Genomic DNA, 17,145 nt, shown 5'->3' with positions numbered 1-17,145 from the left:
CTGAGCTGACTACAACATTCCTTTGCCCTCCTTCCCTTTTGGGCTCAGGAGCCAATCCACGATCAAGTGTTGTCTTTAAATGTCTTCCTCTTGGAGTAATGTCTCTCTGTCAGCATTATGAACAAATAAAAGGACCAGAAGCAAAGTTGCTACAAGGAAAGTTTTACCAAAGAGTTTTTTCCTTTGACTACAAAACAATAGCAACAACAATAATGACAAACTTTTTTTTTTAAAAAGCACTTATTAAGTACCAGCCTATGTAGTAAAGGATTTCGAAAGCTTATCTCAGTAAATCCTCCCAAAAAAAACGCATGTAGTGGGTTCTCCTATTATTCCCCTTCCCTTCACTTGCTAATGACTTAAAAGAGGTTACTTTCTCAAAGTTGATGCAATATTTAAGTGGCAGAGCTACAGAGAATTCTCTAGAACGGTGCCTCTTAAATGTACATACAAGTCACTGAGGTATCTTGTTAAAATGCAGATACTCATTCTGCATGTCTGGAGGAGGACTCAGATTCTGCATTTCTAATAAGCTCCCAGGTGATGCTGATGCTGTGTTCCACTAAACACGATTTGAATAACAAGCCCCTAGAAGTACATAACAGCTAAATGTGCCCGGCACATAAGTGCTCACTAGATATTTCTTGAATTATTTAACAGAGAGAAGAGATAAAGAATGGGATTTTTAAAAATCTGTTGTTGACCTCATTTTAATCAGCAAGCCTTGGTTATTGTACATTTTCTCTATGAGGATGTTGTAAAATCAAATACTTCACAGGAGATCTGGAAGATTTTTAGGCATAAGACACTGAACAATTACAGAGAACCTAACGCCAGAAAGCTGAGAGCAGACCATCACCGTGTAGGGAACGCTTTTCCATATGTATGTCTACTTAGTTACAGCCTAATTTCAGCAAGGCTATTCCCTTCTCCATCCTTCTTTGCACTGACCAGCTGGTGAGAATACCATGAGTTAATGTCTCACCCTCTAAATGTCATACGAGGCTACAGGGGCTGCAAAAATCCTGTCAGGAAGAGAAGATTCACAAGGAAGTTAAAGGCCAACACTGGCTAGCATTCCTGCTTAGGCTTTGTGGATAGAAAACCTTGACATCAAAGCAAGTCACTGATATGACAACTGCACATTAGTGTTTTAGAGGATAAATTAAGTATAAATACAGGTTAGTGTGCAATTTTGAGACTTAATAAATACTCTTATTAAGTTACAGCCTTTTAAAAAAATATTCTATTTATTTTAGAGAGAGAATGTGAGAGCATGAGCAGAGGGGGAGGGGCAGAGGGAGAAGGAGACTCCCTGCTGAGCAGAGAGCATGACACAGGGACACATGGGGACACTTGGGAACACAGGGCTCCGCGACCAGAGCAAGAGGCAGACATTTAACCAACTGAGCCACCCAGGCGCCCCAGTTACAGCCTTTTTACCTGCTTAATTAAGGTATAATGGAAACTATATATATTTAAAATGTACAATTTTGTAAGTTTTGACAAATGCATATGCCTGTGAAATCATCATCACAACCAAGATGATGAAATACCAAATATTTCCTCAAATCCAGTCCTTACCCCATATTAACAGAAGTAGAAGTCTACGTTTAAAACCTAAATTTGTGCTGTGGTTTAGATTTCTGACCACAGGGACATAAGTCCCAGACCAACTCCCCTATTTCCTCAAAGGCCTGAGTTCAGCTCTCCAGGGCCCTTTATCAAGCCTTCAACGGTTAATAACTCCAAACTCTTTTGTTTCCCCATCCTTAGGAGTGTGTTACGGGATGAGTTGTGTCCCCACCCCACAAATATGTCTATTGAAGTCCTAACCATCCCCCAACCAATATGACTGGTGGCTTTATATAAAGAGAGAATTTGGATATAGACAGCTACAGAGGGAACACCATATGGAGAGAGAAAAAAGATGACCATCTAGAAGTCGATGACAGAGGCCCACGGACACCTGGGTCTCAGATTTCTAGCCTCCAGAATAGTAAAGAAATAAATTTCTGTTGTTTAAGCCACCCAGTCAGCGGGATTTTGTCATGGTACTCCTGCCAAGTTGATAGAGAGTGCTATAGCTGTTTCTCCAGTTGTCATATCTGTTATCTTAAAGGATTTTATTTTTGAACTTTTTACTTACCTAGTTACCAACTTTATTCCTAGCTAATAATTCTTTGTGTTAAATTCTCTCTACTACAGTAACTGGTGTGGTTTCTGGCCCCTAATGGGACCCTGACTAATACATCAAATCACCTCCTTGCCCAGCAAAAAGAAAATCGATAAACTGACTTCATTCTAGATACTTCTTTTCACTAATGAAGATGGCTGGGGTTCTCCAGCAAGGGCAGGTCTGTATAAATTTCTCATCTCTAAGGTGCTGAAAATTAAGTGGTTAGTTCACAAGTTTATAAGAAAGGGTATATCACTCCAATAAAAGAGATTTAGAAAAATAAATGATTTCTCTATGCAATTATATGCCAAAGTTTCATATAATAAAAGCTAAGAAAATATGTTAAGTATGTTACTAAAATTGACTCAAAATAGTGCTCACTTTGGCAGCACATACAATAATAAGATTGACTCAAAATAAAATTAAACATTTAGGGATGCCTGGGTGGCTCAGCGGTTAAGGGTCTGCCTTCGGCCCAGGGAGTGATCCTAGGGTACAGGATCGAGTCCCTCATCAGGCTCCTGTGTGGAGCCTGCTTCTCCCTCTGCCTGTGTCTCTGCCTCTCTCTGTGTCTCTCATGAATAAATAAATAAAATCTTAAAAAAAAATTTAAACATTTAAGGAGATTATCATAAAGAAATTAGAAAGGTATCTGAAACCTACCCTCATCTCCCCCTCAGCTCTCAACATTTAAAAGATAACAACCCAGTTGTTTTTACTGGTGAATTCTACCAAATTTTCAAAGAATTCCTACACTATTTAAACTGTTCCAGGGCAGGGATGCCTTGGTGGCTCAGCGGTTGAGCGTCTGCCTTTAGCTCAGGGTATGATCCTGGGATCTGGAATCAAGTCCCGCATCAGGCTCCCTGTGAGGATCCTGCTTCGCTCTCTGCCTATGTCTCTGTCTCTCTGTGTGTGTGTCTCTCGTGAATAAATAAATTAATTTTTTAAAAAAAGTTCCAGGCCATAGAAAAAGAAGGAAAACTTGACAAATTGTTTTTTGAAGGAAGCAAGACCTGACTCAGTTCTGACAAAGATGCTCTACTCTATCCCCAATAAAAGAACGTAAAGATAACTTGTAAAGATCATGAATTTTCACATACACATCAGAGAAGAATGAGGCCAGGTAATCTGGAGAGAGAGTGGCCTAGGAATGGCCTTTAGCTTCTCTCTTGAAGAAAAGAGCCCCCTCTGTCAATCTGTCCCAACCCTCTGCCTTTGAGACAGATCTCACCTAATTCATTTCTGAAAACTGGGCATATGTCCCACTCTTAAAGATCCTTTGTTGAAAGAAAGAGCATGCTGGCTCTCCCTCCAACCTGTGCCAGGGGTTCACCTGATGTCATTTATCCCAACCTGTTTTCCCAGTACTGCACGGCCAGCTAGTCCCTTGTTCCGTGGGTACACACACACACACACACACACATGCACGCACGCACACAAACACACATTGTTGTTTTTCTCCTCTATCTTTTAAACAGGGGATATATTCAATATCTGACTATGGATGTTGATGAAAGGATCCGAGCAGGAAAATTAGGCATTTGGTATTGTGTCTCTAACATGTATTTGTCTATTTTGGTGGGCAAATGGCCATTTGGGACTGTTCTACTGAACTAAGAAAGCGAAGTGACCCCAGTGTACCAAAAGGTAGAGAACTGAGAAGGATCAGAAAATGATTGTAAAACTACTAGTCCTAGACTCCAAGTCATGGCTCACTCAATGTTTATTTTCCCTGATACAGAAGATTCACAAAAAACGATTTGTACAGGAGCAAAAATATTATCATTTTCTGGGTTGCCTAGAACCTAGAATCTAACATGTGGCACACGGTAGTAATGAACATGCTGCTATTTAAACTTCAAATATGACAAACAACAGAAAACATATCCTTTTTTGAATCCCAGAAATGCCTAACCTCTGAGAGCACCCAAAACTATCCAGAAGTGACTCAGAGTGAGATGAGTGTCAGGAACTTGAAACCATATGCTTTTTTAAAACATATCATTTATGGACATCTGGGTCGCTCAGTGGTTGAGCGTCTGCCTTCGGCTCAGGGTGTGATCCTGGAGTTCCAGGATCAAGTCCCACATCAGGCTCCTTGCAGGGAGCCTGCTTCTCCCTCTGCCTATGTCTTTGCCTCTCTCTGTGTGACTCTCAGGAATAAATAAATAAAATCTAAAAAAAAAAAAAAAGTATAATTCACTTTAGGAATCTGCAGGCTATCCTCTTGCTTAAATAAAGTCATATATTTATGAAAAGCCACAGATATGGGCAGCCCGGGGGGTTCAGCCGTTTAGCGCCTGATCCTGGACACCAAGGATCAAGTCCCACATTGGGCTCCTTGCATGGAGCCTGCTTCTCCCTCTGCTTATGTCCTGCCTCTCTCTCTGTGTCTCTCCTGAATAAATAAATAAAATCTTAAAAAAAAAAAAAAAAAAAAAGCCACAGAAAAAATGACCTTTCAACTCAAAAACCTGGTCTCAAATAAATAGCTTACCTCTTTGAAAGATAAATCCAGATTGATAATGCCTGAAAGACTTAAAGTTGATGATTTTTTTAAACTATTTGAGCAGGAAGTAAAGTCAAAATAGGTAATATGTTTGCCCTGGGTTCAAATAAATCAGAGAAAAACAAATGCCTTATGATTTTACTCATATTTGGAATTTAAAACAGAAAAAAAAAGAAAAGAGACAAATAAAAAAAATCCAGATTCTTAACCATGGAGAAAAAACTGGGGGAAGTCGGTGGGGGGGGAATGGGTGAGATAAGTGAAGGGGATTAATGATGAGCACTGAATAATATATAGAATTGCTGAATCACTATATTGCATGCCTGAAACTAATATAACACTGTATGTTAATTATACTAGAATTTAAAGAATTTTTAACTAAAAATAATAAAAAGTAAAAGTAAAAAAAAATTGTGGAATAGAACTTTAGGGAAGTCCTAAAATCCTCCAGATTTTTAAGGAAACAAAGAATGCTCACTTGAGAAAGTTTACTAAAATAATTTCCTACCAATATTGAATTCATCACTGCTTTCAAATATCCTGATTCCAGGAGATGACAACCACATTATATTACACATTCCTGCTATGGACTGAATTGTGTCTCCTCAAAACTCATATGTTGAACCTCCTGGGTTCCTGGAAATACTCTATGATTTTTTTTTTGGGGGGGGGTGCTGTAGTTAGTGTTTGCATACGTAAAAATTCATGGAACACTTAAGATTAGTACATTTTGCATGTGTGATATACTCAATTTAAAAAAAAAAAAAGACAGGTATTTATTGTATAAAGCATATCTGGTCTTGGGATACCTAGGTGGCCCAGTCGGTTAAGCATCCGACTCTTGATTTCAGCTCAGGTCATGATCTCAGGGTTGTGAGACTGAATCCCATGTCAGGCTCCACTGAGCATGAAGCCTGCTTAGGATTCTCTCTCTGTCCCTACCACTCTTCAAGCCCCTGCCCCTGCTCGTGTACTCTCACACACACGCTCTAAAATAAATAAATCTTTAAAAATATATATAATAAAGTACATCTAATCTCTTTTGTGTTGCTTAGTAAACACTGGAGCCTGCTAGTTTGTACCGAGGGTGGTATCAATGGCCGCATCCAGGTTTTACCTCTAGATGGAATCAGTGCACCAGCTGCCTGGCAGGTTAAGAGTCCGGAGCCCCCCTCAACCATCCCTACCTCACCACACATCTTCCTGCCCTGTGATCAAGAGGTCATTGGGTAGCAGTCCAGAGCGGGAACCTGTAACTGCTTCAGCATTGACCCAGGTACAAATTCTTACCCAGAAAAAAGGCCTAAGAATGCCATAGAATCACTATTCAATTATGCTGTACGATAGAGGAATCTCAACCACCTGTGAACTTGCTCTACTCTGGGCCTTATAAAGCCCCTCATAGGCACATTCAACCCCAAAGTGGGGCATTAAGAAAAGAGATAAGGAAGATGTACCCTTTCAATGCTTCTTTTTTATGGTCCCTACATTCCAGCTCTTGAGGTTCACATCCCCTTACGAGTGAAACAAGGTGGTCTACACAGGGCACAGTCTCCCCAGGACCTGCTCCTGTTTCTCCCAGGCTTTTCTAATTTCTAAAAGACATACTTTCTGCTCGGTTTCACAGCTTGTCTTCTTTTTGTTCTTTCTAGAATTCCCCCATCCAGACTGTCGTGAAGGAAGAGAAAGGAATATGAAAATAATATAGAATAAATATTAGAATGTAGAATAAATAAGATAGAATAGCTCCAGAAGAGGACCAAAATATTGTGCAAGTAACAGCTTTAAGGAGTAAATTGCGACCCATTAATTTGAAGTTTATGGCTCTGCTATTCTCAGAGAACATAATAAAAAAATGTAATCATTTGCAAGAGAAATGACAGCAGTAAATCCCTGGAAATGAGGGTTACAAACAAACCCAAGCATACTGCTTTGTTCACTAATGTAATGTCCAACTCAGTCGTAACTCTACAAGGAGAGCCCAGAAATAATTTGGACATCATAATCTGAGCTTGGTCTCATAGGTTTTTAAACAAACAGAGCACGTAAGAACAAGCCCAAGAAGTTAGAGCAGACCAGGCCCTGCTGCGGGGATATTTACTGCCTCTTCTTCCTCCGTGATCACCCACCTCAACTCCTGTCTCTTTTCCATCCTTACCCTTTTGCTCAGATTTGTTCCCTGCAACCATGTCCTCAACAACACTGCTTTATTTCCACTGCCAGTGGGTCCTCAATGCACCACCTCACCTGTTTACATTAAAGGGAGGCCTGGGCACAAAGCTGCTCTTATTCCTCATCTGGGCCCTGCCTGCCACCGCAGCAGATGGGCCATGGGTGAACACGAACCCCCAATCGTTAACCAGCTGGTTAGCTTCGGGAAAGCTCTTCCGCCCCGGTAAGCCTCAGTGAACTCATCTAACCCGATGAGGTTAAGATTAGGATTGATATTGATTTAGTTACTTTATGATTTTATACTAATTCGGGAAGCCTGGGTGGCTCAGCAGTTTAGCGCCGCCCTCAGCCCAGGACCTGATCCTGGAGACCGGGGATCGAGTCCCACGTCAGGCTCCCTGCATGGAGCCTGCTTCTCCCTCTGCCTGTGTCTCTGCCTCTCTCTCTCTCTCTGGGTCTCTCATGAGTAAATAAGTAAAATTAAAATAATATATATTTATTCATTTCATCTTCACCACAATCTTGTGAAGTGGGTATTACTAGTCCTGCTTTATGGGTTGAGGGAACAGACACAGAGAGTAAGTGACCTGCCCCAAATCACACAGCTACAAAATGGCAGAGTTGAGACATGAGCAGATATATGGCACCTGAGTAATAAATTCTTTATCTTTCTACTCTACTGTCTCATACATATTCAGTTAATACCAGCTATGATTGTTACCGACTGGCAATTTAGGGTAGTGGTCACATTATAAATGACAGGATAAGCTGCAGGTGAGCCCAGTGTCTACATAGAAAACTAGTAGAAGCTACTGATGATCACAGGAGTAGTTAACTCATTGATTCATCTACTTAATAAGTATTAGAGCTAGGCACTGTTCTAAGGGATGAATATGTAGCTGTGGGTGAGAAAATGTTATGGTTTTATCTCTGTACCTTTTCACATGCTTCTCCTTTTGCTTGGAATGTACACAACACACATACACACACACACACACACACACACACTCTCTCTCTCTCTCTCTCTCTCTCTCTCTCTCACAGTCTGGTCAATCCTCACTTTTTCCCCTCAGTCTGGTAAAAGGCAGCTGTGGCTCAGTCAGCTCTGGATTCCCACCTTCTGCAACATCTCAGATTCTGCAATTAAACTCTGAGAGGAGCAAAAGAATAAAAGAACATTAAAAAAAGGAGAAAGAAATAAAATTTTTAAAAAAGCACATTTGGGGGAAAACTACATTTGGGGACATGCCAATGGAAAGAAACCAAAAATAAACATTAAGAGATGAAACTGGGGTATTAAAGAGTGGAAAAGATGAGACCGAGAGGCAGTTTAATAATACTCTCCAGTACATGAAGGACTTTTACATGGAGAATAATAGTAGGCTCTTCTCCTCAGGGAGTTATAAGGGAGGAAATCATTTCCAGTGCAAGTGGTAGAGGCCGAGTCAGGTAGCTTTACTGGGCACTTACCACAGGCAGGGCATGATCACTGCTATCAAGGGGCTTACACTTTAATGGGAAAGACAGCTGTGCATAAAAGGATGACTAATATTCAATTTAATGGGACAGATTAGAAGAGCAATGAATTCAGAGAAGGGAGAGATCTCTATGAATTCATGAGCTGAGATAGAGAGGAAACACTTCACTGAAGAGATGAATTGGTGAAATCCTATCAACGAAAGATAGACTGGGGCAGAGAGAAGAGCAGTAGAGAATGGCAAAAACCTGATTGGAATGCCTGGAAAATGCATTTTTAGCAGCTCCTTGCTAAAATCAATTTCTTTACTTCCTCACTAGAAGCTGTGCCAGGCTCAGCAAATCTCCTGTCTCCAATTTTTTTTCTCCCCTCTTTCCACTGGATAATTCCATCAACAGCCTGATTTTCTATCATTTAAAACACAAAACCAAAACAATTTCCACTCTATCGTCCATTTCTCTCCTTTCTCCTTTGTTCCTTTTCTTATGGGAAAATTGCTGGACATCATGTCTCCTATTTCTCTCCTCGCATTCTCTCTAGATCCCACTACATTCAGGCGGATCCCACTACATTCAGGCGAATCCCACACCAAACTGCTCCAATCAGGCTCGTGGTGACCTTCACGTGGCTAAATCCATGGTCAATTCTCAGTCTTCAGCTTATTTAGCTGACTTATCTGACTCACTTGATGCCTCTCTCCATGAAATGCCTTTCTGACCTGGCTTTCAGAACACCGAGCTCCACTCCTTGGTGATACCACTCACTCTCGTGACTTTAAAATATCATCTATATGAAGATACCTAGGTGGCTCAGTGGTTGAGCATCTGCTTTTGTCTCAGGTGGTGATCCCCACGTCCTGGGATCGAGTCCTGCATCAGGCTCTCCACGGGGAACCTGCTTCTCCCTCTGCCTCTCTCTCTCTCTCTCTCTCTCTCTCTCTGTGTGTGTCTCTCATGAATAAATAAATAAAAAACTTTAAAGAAATATATTTTTAATAAATAAATAAATAAATATCATTGATACGCGAATGACTCCTGCAGCCTTAATTCCACACTTGTGTACCCAACTGCCTATCTGATACCTCTCCCTAGATGTTCAAAGGCATCTCAAATTTAACTAATCCAAATTTTATTCCTAATATTCCTCACCCATTTCCCCCAATTATACTCCTTTTACAATGTTCCCTTCGTCACCCTTGATAAAGGGCAGCTCTAATTCAGTTGTTCAGGCTAGAAATCTTGAGAGTCCTACTGAACTCATCTGCTGCTCACTCTGCATCCAGTCCAGCAAATCATAACAGCACATTCTTCAAAATAGCTCCAGAATCTGGATTTATTTTTAACACTTCTTGTATTGCTGAGTTTAAATCACTGTCATCTCTCACCTAGATTTTTACGAACCTGCTAATTGGCCTGTTTCCACTCTTCTAGTCTATTATCAACACAACAGGCAAACATCCACATAAAATGCCAGACAGACCAGGGTACATCTCACTCACAGGAAAGGGCCACTGTCCTCTCTCTCACCCACAACATCCACACTATCTGCTCTGCCTATTTTACTTCTCTAACCTTATCTAACACACTTGAATTTGTTCACCTACGCCAACTCCTCTGACCTCTTCCCATTCCTAGAACACACCAGGCACTGGTTAGGCCTCCCTGCTTGCTTGTTCTGCTTAGAACGTGCTTCCCTCAGATAGCCACATGGGTAGATTCTTTGCTTTCTTCAGGGCTCTGCTCCTATGTCTCTTAGAGAGGACCACCTTGGCCACCCAATAGAAAATTCTGAACCCTTCCCAAAGCTTCCAATCGTCCATCCCTCTCTAGTTTCACCCTTTACACTTATTAGTTATCATACAATAAAATGTACTTATCTTATTATCTGCCCCCATTAGAATCTAAGCTCTGAGATGGCAAGGCTTTATTGCTTTGTCCCCAGGGACCTTGAATTATAGCCAACAAATAGTTTTTGAATGAATAAATGTTACCAAATATTCATTATAGGCTTCACAATATTCAATAGAATCTGTATTCATAAAGAAATTAGCTTATGTAGAGTATAAGCCACTTGAAACTGAGGAATTTGAGTACTGGGTGCAGAGAGAGGAGACATACTTGACCTTTTATATTGTAATCTGCTTTTTTCTCTTAATATATTGTAAATATTTTCCTATTTCTTCTACAAGATGATTTGTAGAACACATCTTGATTAAGAATCATGGTAATTGCACCTGCTTTCCCCCAAATGCCATTTTGAAAATACAATTACATATTTTTTGGCTTTTAAACATCTCTACTATTATTATTTATGATCACATTTTTAAAAGAATAGCTTGTTATTTTCCAAATTTGAATAACAAACATTCTCTAACCTAACACTAAAGAGTTTACTTTTTTTTTCCATGCCACATCTTCAGCTATAAAGACAAAATGTAATGCATCTAGCAGACTATAAAAGGAATAACCAAGACATAACTTTTCATTAGTACATTCTCATTATTACCTATCAAAAGTGATGGAATTTTGTGTCATGCATTTAAAAACTCAATGATAATATTTATATTTCAATGGCTTTTGGTGATGCAGTACATATGCATATTGAACTAATTGGATGTGAAATTTCAAGGATTTTTAAAATCCCTTCAAGGAAATAATCCAGAGAATAACCCATATACTCCCAAGAACAATGATACTGTACTACATTAAATCTAAAGTCCCATCAATAGGATATAGCTCACCATTTTATTATCCACCACAAAGAAAAAAAAAGGAAAGAAAAAATATCACCCATTAAACTATGGAAAAATGCTTTTCTATCACTCAGATTTTTATTTTATGACTATTGAAAGAGCTTTTTCAGATTTATTTAGACATAAATTTCTATCATATATCATTCTCATGCTTATATAAAAAGGCAGATAGAAGTGAAATAAATCGGTCAAGGTATTCCCAGTACTTCCTATTTAGAGGTAGGCTCATCTAAGTCACTTCTCAACTCAATCTTATTGATATCCATGTTTTCCACCAATATTGCATGTTCTGATATCAAAGCAAAATAATACTCCACTGTGCTGTCTGGGGCTTTCTGATAACGTGTCAGTGTATGGTTTTCAAACCATAAGTGGGCTTACGGTCTTTCTTAAATCCTTCTGAAATGGTTAACTCCCTGAAACTTTTAGGGAGCTACAGTTTTACAGCCATGCCAGCAAGAAGTAACAACCTAAGGACGCACATCCCAGCAATGGTAACTAAGTCATTTCCACTTCACTGGTTGACAGTTATTGTAAAATGCCCTAGGTTGTAAGATAGTGACTTAAAATTTATAGATATGGCAACAAACTTCATTTTTGCCTCTGTAGCAGTAGGGAGGCAGCAGGGAAATCACCCTGTCTGGTTGTGGCAACGGTGCACCGCAACTCTTCCAGCTAAGTGCTATGACACACAAAACCTACGTGTGGAAAGATTCGATTCTAGGCAAAAGACCTGGAAACAGCGTGGAGTCTGCTATCAGAGGTCAACAGAAGAAAGCTGAGGTCAATACAAGCAAAAGCCCTGGTCAGGCCGGATCACATGCAGACAAAATGTCACAGGTTTAGTTAAGAGCAGTGTCATGGGGCGTCTGGGTGGCTCAGTGTTTGAGCATCTGCCTTTGGCTCAGGTTGTGATCCCTGGGTCCTGGGATCGAGTCCCACATCGGGCTCCCTGCAGAAAGCCTGCTTCTCCCTCTGCCTACGTCTCTGCCTCTCTATGTCTGTGTCTCTCATGAATAAATAAATAAAATATTTTTTCAAAAAAAGAGCGATGTCATGAGTCAATTTGGTTCTGCTTGACCACTTGCAAGATTCTGTGAATGTTCCAAACTTTTCTACTAGACTAAGATATAAGAGTAAATGGCTAAGATAGAGAAACTTAGGAATTCACAGTTTAATATGCTGGTTTTTTAAAAAAATTCACATTAGATATCATTATTTAACATTTATGGAGTTCCTCAGGTCTTATAACAGGTGTTGAAATACAGTATTAAAGGTAATCCTATAATCCTCAGGAAAAAAAATGTTGGCTTTTTCAACCCTAGCATGAAAAGAAGGGGCTGCCTATATTATAAGCCAATTCACACTCTTAGAAAACCCATTAAAATAGCTGGATATTATGCTCAAATCTCTTAGAGCCCTCTGGTACAAAATGAGGATTAGAAAACGGGCTATGGAGAATGTTTCCGACCTGTGCATGGTTAAACTTACTCTTAAGTAGGAGATTGCAAGAGTATCCCCTGAGGAAGAGAACACTGTAATTTCTTCCTTCTCACATAATAGACATGATACAATAATAAAGCAAGAAGACATAGTTAAATCAATTTATCTGACAAAGAAGTGCCTGTTTGTATTGCAGAGAAAGGGAAGAAACCAGTGGTTATGAAGCATCTGCATTTCACTGGGCTTTTCACGAAGGTCATCTCATTTAATCCTCCCGGTGTATTCGTGAGGGGGTGATTTTGGAAACCACAGCTTGGGAAATCCAAGTAATGTGCCTGGGACAGTGAAGCTAGTGGAAGCAGGGGTGAAGCTGGACCCCAGCTGCTTAACCTTCTCAGTTTATGCTTTTTCCACCCTCACACCTGCTAAAAGATTATGAGTCTGCCAAAAGGGATCTTCCTGCCTCCATATAATCCTGCATTTCTCAAGGAGAAACAGCTAAGAGAGAAGGCAGCCAATCCACATTAAGACTCCGGCAGAGATTCAATTTCTATCTGCCTGGTAATAAGCTTAACAGTCTATTTACTAAAGGGAGTTTCTGGAATGCTCTCTGGTTGTAGGTTACTTTGCTGACACTACTAATTAGATCCTTTCCCAGAAAGGAATCAAGACCATTCAGGAACGTTCTGCCTCCCCCTTTTGCTCTACAACCCCCTTCTTTTCCTGTCCCCACCCCCTCCATCTCTCATATTGGATAATTGGGAATGGAAAAATGGTAGAGGGTACAGTCCTCCTGCCCCCTTAGTTTTATAGCCTATCGTCCTGGGGCTTTACAATTGGGTTTTAGTCCTGGAAAGATAAAGCAGCTTCCTGCACCTTCACCCATAATTATGAGGAGGCTCACAAACCCAACCAGAATCCAGGATGTCTTAACTACAAAGTGCTCTAGTAGATCCTGTGGCAGCCTTCATCTCAATAGAATGAACCCCTAATTCTTTCCCACATGTGACGTTTGCCATTTTTCTTTAAAAACCTCTTTTTACATATCGAGGCAGAAACAGAAAATCTCTTTGGCTTTCTTCCTCCCTGCTACTCTATTTATAGTTCCAAATGTTGCCAGGTGTCAGCAACAAAATTAAAGAGGGACCATTAGAGTCTCTGCAAGCTGTTGGTGTTACTCAGGCTACATCTAATATTTTACATTAACAAGTTCAGTGAAGTTGCATTCATTCAAATATCCGGGACATTGTAAAGATGCCGAATGATCTACTGGTTTGCAATCCCCAAACAAAGCCTCTTTCTGTGCATGCACATTTAAACTGCTAATACGTAAAGAATTGAGCCTGGGGGAGTCATGATTCAAGCTGAAACGCTTCACTGAAAGTGCCTGTGCTAGCTGGAGTGTCCTCTACTTCATGTTGTGATAACGCAGATAAGTAGCTGTGCTTTAACACCGAAGAAATGGAGAGAGCGCTTAAGATGGTAATTCCCATACCTTTAAAATCAGGCGCACATGTTCATCAACAGGTTCGACTCATTTATCTAGAAAATGGGAATGGAAAAAAAAAAAGAAAATGGGAATGGTTTTAATTAAGAGATAACTTCTGAAAAAAATTTAAAAGACTGCTCTCTCTATTGCTCTTGCTTAATTAGATTTATCTTGGAAGGAATCTGGAAACTCATAGCCTACTTAATTTCATAAGTGTGACAGGAAGTGTCTGTGGATGGGTGGGTGTGTGCAGGGGCAGAGGTCATAGGACTCAAAGCAATTTTGCTGTATTTCTTGAACTACTTCACATGAACAAGTTTATATTTTGACTAGTGGGTCAGACAGATGAGGCATATAACCAGGTGTTGCCAACTTCTCCCAATCCTGCCAGTCAGGGGAAATGACAAAGTAGGAGTAGGGGTAAAAAAATGAAGCCTGTATTCATAATGTTTTTGAATGTTTAGTTATACTTCAATACATTATAGTTCTAAAAATTACAGCTGTTGGGGTACCTGGGAGGCTCAGTAAGTTGAGCATCCTGCTCTTGGTTTTGGCTTGGGTTGTGATCTCAGGTTCATGAGATCAAGCCACATGTCCGGCGAGATGTTCAGCTGGGAATCTGCATGGGATTCTCTCTCTCCCTCTGCCCCTCCCTCAGCTTTTGTGACCATGCTCTGTCTAAAATAAATAAATATTTCTTTTAAAAAAATAATTTTAAAAAATAAAAATAACAGAAGCACTAATAGCAAAGAAGATATGACTAGATATCCAGAAATGAAAGTAAATGAGAAAAGTTCAGGAATGTAACTAAAAGAGACTAAAGAGATCATTGTGTAACCCTCCACAAAAATTAGCAATTTACCAAATTATCAATTTTCTTTACAGCTTTCCCAGAGAGGAATGTCACCCGTTACTTCTAAACTTGCCTTGGGTTCCCACCACTAAACAGTATGAATTATAAAATCAAATATAACAACTCTGACATATTCCAGCTTTCCCTCTGCCCCCACTCCATAGTCCACCTCCACCTGGACCAGCCCACTTTACAGGAGGTGAGGGCCAGGCTCAGTTCCCAAATCCCATTGTGTAGAGTATTAGCATAAACCTTAATCTGGCATTAATCTAATGACATTTTCATTCCTCCAGCCTCAGCTAGCCTGGGTCATTTACTCTCGGTTCTTTTTTGGTGGTGGTGGTGGTGGGTGTGGAGCGCTATTGACAAAGGATGCTCCAAATTTAAAACTTCATAAAATTACCGAGGACCTTTTCTCTTGAAACAAAAAAGATCTTTTAGACAAAACACTTTGTTTTCATAGTCCCAGGCTTTTTATACTTGAATTTTCTCTTCTCCTTTACAACTAAAATCAGTGTGTAAATTTTTTATTAAAATGCAGAAGTTCTGTACTGTTGGAGGCTTTTCAAGAGCTCAGAGAATAGGTGTATTTGCAGCTCTCTTATATCGATCTCTCTGTCATCTGCAGGACTAATTGATTTGCTTCAAATAAGATTTTTGTACTACCTGTATCAGAGAGAACTTGAAAACCTCAGTAGAGAACTTAGAGAAATAGAAAATATATGGAAAGTACCACAGCAAATAAACATTTATCTTTATTCTACTTTGCAACTCATTCCAAAGAGACTTCTAAACCGCTTGAATGAAATGCGCGGTCGTGGAAATAAACCGAGATCGACCGACCGAGAAGAGCAAAAGCTCGACTTTCAGAGCTTGCGGTGGGAGGGCTCTGCGGCCGGGTCGCCGGCTCCGGGGCCTCCGGGAAGCAGCCCGACACCCGCCCCGCGCCGAGGGCGGAAGGACAGACGGCCGTGCACGCGGAGAGCAGACGGACAGACGGCTGTGCACGCGGAGGGCGGACGGACAGACGGCCGTGCACGCCGAGGGTGGGACGGACAGACGGCCGTGCACGCGGAGGGAGGGACGGACATGGACAGACAGACGGCCGTGCACGCGGAGGGCGGACGGACAGACGGCTTCACACGCCGAGGGCGGACGGACAGACGGCTGTGCACGCGGAGGGCGGACGGACAGACGGCTTCACACGCCGAGGGTGGGACGGACAGACGGCCCCGCACGCGGAGGGAGGGACGGACACGGACAGACGGCCGTGCACGCGGAGGGCGGACGGACAGACGGCTTCACACGCCGAGGGCGGACGGACAGACGGCCGTGCACGCGGAGAGCGGACGGACAGACGGCTGTGCACGCGGAGGGCGGACGGACAGACGGCTTCACACGCCGAGGGCAGACGGACGGCCGTGCACGCGGAGAGCGGACGGACAGACGGCTGTGCACGCGGAGAGTGGACGGACAGACAGACGGCCGTGCACGCGGAGGGCGGACGGACAGACGGCCGTGCACGCTGAGGGCGGACGGACAGACGGCCATGCACGCGGAGAGCGGACGGACAGACGGCCTCACACGCCGAGGGTAGGACGGACAGATGGCCGTGTACGCCGAGGGCGGACAGACAGACGGCCCCGCACGCGGAGGGAGGAGGGACGGACAGACGGCTGTGCACGCGGAGAGTGGACGGACAGACAGACGGCCTCACACGCCGAGGGTAGGACGGACAGACGGCCGTGCACGCGGAGGGCGGACGGACAGACGGCTTCACACGCCGAGGGCGGACGGACAGACGGCTTCACACGCCGAGGGTGGGACGGGCAGACGGCCTCACACGCGGAGGGCGGACAGACAGACGGCCCCGCACGCGGAGGGAGGAGGGACGGACACGGACAGACAGACGGCCGTGCACGCGGAGGGCGGACGGACAGACGGCTTCACACGCCGAGGGCGGACGCGCAGACGGAAGAGGCGGCCCCTCGGGCTTGGCAGGTGGCGGGGGGCACGCGAGGGGCCTCACCCCGAGTCCCGCGTCCCGAGGGGACACGTCCGCACCCGCCCGCCCCCGACGCAGGCGTCCGCGTCGAGGCCTCACCTGGGTCGGGGCGGCGCTGCCGTCCAGAGGCTCGCGGGCTCCGGGCCGGGGGGCGGGGTGGGGGTGCAGGGGGCGGTGAGGGGCTGCGGGGCTGCGGGGGTCCGAGGGTGTGCAGGGCTGCGGGCTAAGGAGGCCAAGGGGCGTGCGGGGCGTGCGCGGGGCGG

General features: G+C 42.8%; 1 long non-coding RNA gene across 1 annotated transcript in view; it reads right to left on the bottom strand.

Moving 5' to 3' along the window:
• LOC112678798 (uncharacterized) overlaps positions 1-14,799 on the bottom strand; it is a 36,024-nt gene extending 21,225 nt beyond the window's left edge. Inside the window, exons 1-2 of the long non-coding RNA XR_007407892.1 lie at positions 14,537-14,799; positions 14,031-14,077 (exon numbers count right to left, since the gene is read on the bottom strand). This is a non-coding gene — a long non-coding RNA (uncharacterized LOC112678798). The remainder of the gene's footprint in view (positions 1-14,030; positions 14,078-14,536) is intronic.
• Between the last annotated feature and the right edge of the window lie 2,346 nt (positions 14,800-17,145).

The sequence above is a fragment of the Canis lupus genome, chromosome 33 (genome assembly GCF_003254725.2).
Source record: "Canis lupus dingo isolate Sandy chromosome 33, ASM325472v2, whole genome shotgun sequence".
NCBI lineage: Eukaryota > Metazoa > Chordata > Mammalia > Carnivora > Canidae > Canis > Canis lupus.
This window is presented reverse-complemented; position numbering and strand designations above follow the sequence as displayed.